This window comes from Gymnodraco acuticeps, unplaced genomic scaffold, assembly GCF_902827175.1.
Source record: "Gymnodraco acuticeps unplaced genomic scaffold, fGymAcu1.1, whole genome shotgun sequence".
Lineage (NCBI taxonomy): Eukaryota > Metazoa > Chordata > Actinopteri > Perciformes > Bathydraconidae > Gymnodraco > Gymnodraco acuticeps.
Genome location: NW_022990146.1, coordinates 79,004 through 86,362, shown reverse-complemented (window position 1 = coordinate 86,362; position 7,359 = coordinate 79,004). Strand labels below are relative to the sequence as shown.

The 7,359-nt window shown below is 39.0% G+C and overlaps 1 non-coding gene across 1 annotated transcript; it reads right to left on the bottom strand.

The window, feature by feature from the left end:
* Positions 1 to 549: 549 nt before the first annotated feature.
* Positions 550 to 759, bottom strand: LOC117546867. Its single transcript, XR_004569088.1, has one exon. It is a non-coding gene; the product is annotated as a small nucleolar RNA U3 (small nucleolar RNA).
* Positions 760 to 7,359: the final 6,600 nt, after the last annotated feature.

The window sequence follows — 7,359 nt, the reverse complement described above, 5'->3', positions numbered from 1 at the left end:
AAAAAAGAAACCTTCTCTGCATAAAGCCTAAACGTTTAATGTTGGCCTTAGATCTTACAATAGGGGAACTTTGACAAACCAGGAGGAAATGTATAAGGGCCTTTGGCTGCATTTTTGTGGCAGTTGCACTGATTACAAAAAATGTAAGAGATCTTTAGTTCATTTTTTTATTTTAGAATTGAGTGGATGGTAACCATTTGTTTTACTTAGTTAATTTTCAGCTTAACAATAAATTGATTATGGTGTAAATTATCTGACTAATAGTTTCAGTCAGCTGCACCTTTTAAACTGCACTAAACATTTTAAGAAAGTTGGATTAATATATAATCTTTGATAGAATTCATCCTATACACCTAAATGTTTGCATAAAACAAAAGACCAATAAACAAATTAAACAAAACAAAAAAAACAAGATTATACTTGCCAAACCAAAATGCTTGGCTACTTAACAATTGTTTATCAAACAGGTTGATAAGGCAAGGCTTAACCATATTGTCACCATCGGGCAAAGGAAGTGTGTGCTGTATATTATTTTTTTTTTTCCTGACTACCACTCTGATCATATTCCCTTCCTCAATACTCCCGAAGAAGCAAAGAACGATCATCAATAACAGAGAGCATATGAACTGAATCATTACTCTGTGTCCGCTTCGCGCTCAGAAGGGAATATCACGTCTCATCATCGTGGGTAGCGAGACCAATCACTTTAGAAGCCCATTTGTCAGAAACTATAGAAATGATCCCTGAAAGTATAGTCTTGTGTGCTGTATATTTAAATGATGCATTGTAGTAGCACTGTAAAATTGGGTTGAAAAATCAACAAAACTTTAACAATATTGTCCAGCCCTACCCTGAAAGAATGTTCACATTGTGTTTAGCTAGGCTAATATTATATATTACTATATGCAATGAGTTCATGGCTTTAAGCTCCAGAAGCTCTTGACTGACAGCAATCGTCATGTCAATTGTGTGATTTACCAACATCTAGCTCAGGTTACTGAGCCTCACTGAAATGCAGGAGTTTGGTTGGCTTTTGAAGAAAATATGGTTTGAGTCACTGGTCTGAACTAAGTTAAGAATTAGAAAATGTGAACATTTAATTCCCAATTAAATAATTTGACAAGGCTTAATGAACCAAGTCACATGTCGTATGCATCATGAAGACACTCGCTTCAGCTTAGATTGCACAGACTGAACGCTGATTCTATATTTATATAGAGCTTTTTTCATGGGTTCAGATTAGTCCAAGACTAGGTATACAATGTGAACATCCTTTAAAACCTTTCATATCTACCAGCTGAAACTCCACACTCATGATCATTATGTTGTACTGTTTTCCTGTCCTCTTCCAGTTAAATGAACCTGGAAGAGGACAGGAAAACTATGTATTTTAGATACATGTAGAACACATGTAAACAGGGAAAGCAAAGATGGCATGAAGGAACATACATACAATGAAAATAAACATGCATTGTTTGGATCAGGTAAAAAAAGTAAAAAAAATAAAAAAAGGACCAGTAAAAAAACAAATTGCTGTCCTACTGTTAAGTGGCAGTCAGTCCGTCAGTCCCTCAGTGGGTCAGTAGTATTTGTTGATGTATGTTGAATATGTCCATTGTAGGCACAAATCAAAACTGTCAACGTTCAGTGTGAGGACGTAAGATGGTGACCTTTGACATGTCCAATCGCTGTAGAAGTGCTGCTTCCAGTTTCCTTTAGCAACATGGAGGGGGAGAGTCTTAAAGAAAAAAGGTGAAAAGACGTTACCCCTCACATTCCTGTAGTTGTTAATACAGTTAGATATTGTATGAAGCGAGTACCAAAATGTGTTACCTTCACAGCTTTAGGAGGAACCTTCACTCTGACAGGGATGACTGATCTGTGGCAGTTTGGTTCCCTGCAACAGTTCATCTGATCACTGCCAAAGGATCCACAGGATGCAGGTCCTGCTGCACTGAGCTGTGCACAGCAGTGGATACACATGTGGGGATGTGGAGGTAGTCAATGCAGATATCTTGAACACTGTTGAAGGGCAAAATATCTTCTCACAAAGAAGTTTAGGACTGCTGCAGGATGGTCAGCTTCTTCGGTGTTTGGTTCTGTATGTCCTGAGTGTCTTCACTGTGAAATGTTGGAATCACAGTGGAGCAAGATCTGATGGAAGAAGTGAATACATGAGTGAACACAACATTACATTGAAAAATTACATAAGCACAAATGAAATTAGAAGGCAATACCTTTTGCTCTGTTGTGAAGAATCTTCACCACTGCCTGCATTGAGGGGGAACACATTTCTCTGTGGTCCAGCAGTGATGAGTCCACTGTGGTTGAACAGTTAAGCGGCTGCCACTGTTGCAGCATGCATGTCTTGGTTTTACGAGATGATCCAGTATCTCAGCATCAGAGAGAAGACAAGGCTGAGGCAGGCAGGAGATATCTCATCCTCTTCTTTGAAGAATTGGGATGAGAAGGAAGTAGAAGGTGTCTCTGTGTGGTCCAGCAGTGACTGTTCCACTGTGGTTGAACAGTTAAACTGCTGCCACTGTTGCAGCATGCATGTCTTGGTTGTTGTGAGCAGTCAACAGGTAAGCTGCTGCTGTTGCTGCAGTTGTCAGTTGTTGTGAGTGGATCCTCACGGTGCTGAAGGAGATGAGGACAAAGCTGGCAGGTGCCGTCACAGAAGAAACTGACAAACTGTGTCTGGTCCAGGGGAAAGGAAACTTACAGGAGTTATAGTCTCTAAAGTCATGGCCCCCTACCCTACGCTAGAGTATGTAGTTTGAAATTGTGAGGGATATAAGTGTGTGATTTCAGCTGGTAGAAGTACATCAGAAAGTATGTGTTACATAGAACATATACTTTTGTATGTAAATACATTTTTGCAAAATTGTGTCAGCAGCTATTTGTGTCAGCATGATGTACATAGCTGCTGACACAATTTTGGCCTGTGCATTTATCAACCCTGAGCCCAACCCACCCTGATAACTGCACAGGCAAAGCTATGCTGAAATATAGCTTCAAAAACATGTTTACCTTAAAAAGATATGACCCATAATATTGTCCTATACTGTGAAAAGTTAAGATTGCCAAAAACATTTCATAGCGTACTAAAACATGATGACATAAAAAAAGATATGACCCATAACATTGTCCAGTGCTCTGAAAAGTTTAGATTGCAAAAAATATGTTATAGCTTTTAAAAACATGATGACCTAAACAAGATATGGCCCAATACTTCAAATAGTTTCTACCTACCAAAGATTCCAGCTAGAACTCACCTGACATCATTAAACACGGTTAGAGGACACGACACAGAACACAGGATTGTGATAACTGTAGTAGGTATTCATCACACCTGAGTGGAGACAGCGCTGTGGTTGAGAGATGAAGATGAGGTCGAGCAGTGTGTTCTTATCTGTGGTGGCGGCAGTGACGAGCTGTGCATATCCCCTAGACTGAAACATCTCAAGAATTGGCTTACCTGCGTTGGATAAGAGGTTCTCATTGAAATCGCCACAGACAATGATGGGGTGACAATCCATGATCTCCAAGTGTGAAGTAAAAACTTCTTTGCAGCAATGTTGAGCCAATCATGAAATGAGGGAAACTGGATTCGCCTGTCAATACACTGATATTTATTGAGAGACAAACGGCCGGAGGATTAACAAAGCAACTCGCACTGTATATTGCAAGCTGCCAAAGTTAACTCTAAACACAAAAGACAGAAACATCTCTATATATCTTTTAAAGGAGGGGTCCAAACAGCCCGCCTTTTCCCCTAATCGATTACAGCTGAACAGACAAAGAAACTCTGTCTGAGCGGGTAGTAAACCCTTCCCCCCACACAGAGAAAGAGTAGTCACTCATGTGAAGTTTCTCAGGTCAGCTAAGCATCAGACTAAAATATTCCTTTACAGATCCACCCTTTTATCAATTTATGATAATCAATTAACATTAGTCTAAAGAATATTTCAGTCAATACTCAAATCAATAAGCGTCTTCAGAGTTGTGTGGGCTCACTCACATTAATTACATCAAAAGTAGAACAAGATTGAAAACACTTCAATCACCATGATTGAACACAGTCAATCATAATAAAAATCATCTCTCTTCAGTGCTTGGCATCATTTGTCAAAAAGCACAATAATAAACACATGGGATACAACAATATTATAGCAAAATATATGTTTCAAAAATAAGATCTTTTATCATTTATCACTCAGTTAATCTCATTCATCAAACCCAAATTCTAAATCAGCTTACATCTCAAAGATTTACTTCAAGGCAATTACTTATTAAAACACAATTAGAATTTAGGATTATAAGAAATCCAATTGAGGTATAAATCAGAATCATGAGAGATCCAGCTAAGGTTCCTAGATAAGGTATAAATTCACAGTGATGAATCGATCAATCTGTAAAGTTACAGTGTCCTCAATCTTTAACATTACTTTACGTTTACTTCATTACGCTTTATTCAAGAGTAAGGCATGATATTTAATTAATTACATTACTTCAACTATCAATCATTATGTCATTTCAAAATCTGAAGGGAAAACTAAACAATTCTCAAAATGTTTAACAATCTGAAGAATCAAACATTTTATTGTATAACAACCTGAAAAGGAAAAAATCAAAACATCTGTTCTTTATTCAGAGTGTCAACTGTAATCAAAATTAGAAATATCGTATTGTTCAATACCTTATAAATCTGAAATATCAATTAATGAATTAGTTTAGTGTGAAAGTGTAATCTGACAAAATATATTTATCACCACTATTTAACACATATCTGTTCATTGGGAATACAAAAACAATCATTAATTGTACATCTGTAATCATCTGGTCATTCAATTCAAATGTTATCTTTGTACGAGAGCTAGAAGACATGTTTTCCTCCTCTCTTTTATGACACAGAATGTCTGGTGTGTAAAGGCATCCTGATACTGTAGATTAGCACTGAGGTGCTGATTGGCTCAAAACTCTTCTTCATCAGAGCGCCATAACTCAATTATCTGTAGATTAGCACTGAGGTGCTGATTGGCTCAAAACTCTTCTTCATCAGAGCGCCATATCTCAATCCCCCCCAATTGCTCTACTTTTGTGGCTCAATTCAGTGAGCACTTTATGATCTCCCAGTGAAACAGAGGCTCATCTGCCTGCATTCCTTCTGCTATCTGCTTGAGAGCAGTGCACCTGCCTATTCCAAGTGGCACATCCAGATGCCTCTGAAACCATCGCTCGTCCTGCAGAGTTGTCTGCCTGAGCCCACGGAGCAGAAAGATGAAGAAGCATCCCATCTCATCAGAAAGTTGAAGATTAGAATCCTCTCATCTCGAACGACCTCCTTGCCCGTGGATAAGTTGCTCTCTGCAGCCGCAGAGTGTGATCCTCTCTCTCTGACCCTTGGCCTCCAGAGCTGTTTAACACTTGATAGGGATGTTTTCCTGAGTGCAGACAACTCAAAGTAATGGATTAGCACATTATCATTCAATTACAAAAATAGGATAGGCCCCCTCAGAATGATTTGGGTGCCTTCCTGACACATGCACATTATAAATGTAAGGATTGTGTTAGTCATTTAACATGCAAGAATCATATACTCATCAGTCCAAAGCAGAGAAATGTTATTTTAAGTTAAATGTGAGCTAGTCCCTGTGGAATAACCCTTTCTCAATGATTCTAAATGTTATATTAATTCACCATTTACCTTTTGATAAAGGATTAGTTTATCAGAAGTCCATTTCCTCTTCCATAAAACATAGGTTTGAGAAATGAATGTTCCAATATGAAATCAATTGCTCAATTGCTCAATATAATTTGACTCTTCCCTCCCTTTTCTTACATATTGTCACATATGAAATAATAACTTAGGAGTCTATTTAAGCATGGTATTGTCTATATAAGCTATTAATCGAGAAAACTCAGAGTCAGTATGCAACTCGCAAATATCTCTCCTCCTTCCTATCCCTCTTTACTCACTTTCCCATCTCTTTCTCTCTTATTTCTGTTAGATATGAAGGAAAAAACATACAAGTCCATGTAAGCATCTGAGTTACCACCGTTACCAAACGGTGTGCCGCGGCACACTGGTGTGCCGTGAGGCAAGTCCGGGTGTGCCGTGGGATTTTGTGACAACCATACGTTATTATTGCGATATACAACTACACAAAAATAATTATTTTTTAATTTACTATATCAGTACTTTGTAGGTTTATATGTACGTAATCTGTGCGACTTGCGCGTCCACATCTCCACGTGCAGTGCTGCATAAACATGGCTGAGTCAGCGATAACTCTCGAGGGGTGGAGGTATGCGCATTATTTTGAGTTCGTCCAAAGAATAGACAGGAATGTGACGGTGAGGTGCAAACTGTGTCCAGGCCAGAAGCTGTTATCCACTGCTGGAAACACCACGTGGTCAAACCTCAACAAACACCTGCAAAGAACACATGCTAAGGTGAAGCTAACGCAAAGCTATTAGTTGTTTGTTTATATCACGCAGTCTGTTCTTCTTCTCTGTCTTCCGGTTGTTGCCTGTTTTGAATGACAAATACACACTACCGCCATGGATGTACAATAAGAACTGGATACAGCGTGGGAGGCGGGGCCTCATTCATTCCTATGAGAGCTGCTCATTAGCGCATGATGATAAAATGGCCCAACTTTTGAGAGAGTGAAACGTCACAGATTACCCAGTATGCCTGAGAAGTACCCGTATGTGCACTCATAGAGCATGCGCAACTTTAACCAAAATGCTCGTTCACATCAAGCACGTCAATTTGCGTACACGTAACAGCACCGCGCGTTCATGACAGCATGATAATGGATTGTTGTTATCATGGATTTGATATGAACGAGGCGGCAGTTAGCAGCTAGCGGCTAGCTAGTAATGATCTAGTGATATCCAACAGAGCCTCATTTAGCATGAAATTATTACTGCACTGTATATATATATATTTATATACAGTGCAATAAGCTTCCCAGTGCAATACGAAGCTACAGGGACGTTAATAATGTCGGTAATATTAACTCTATTTAATACAACATTTACGGTACAAGATTTAATCATACAGCCCATGTAGTATGACAATGAATTACAGCAAACATGTGCAATTTATCCATTATTACAGCTCTGTGGGATGGCAGTAAGACGATATGGATCCGTTCCCATTGTGCATCCATGGGTAAAGATAAACGCAACTCACATTGGTTCCTCATACAGCATCTCTGTAAACTACGTGTATTCACTGAATTTCACTCTCTGCCTTTAACGGCTCGTTGTAGCTCCAATAGCTCCAGCCCCACCCTCCCTGGGAGCACAGTGTGCTCTGATTGGTCGGGACACGTAACATGAACG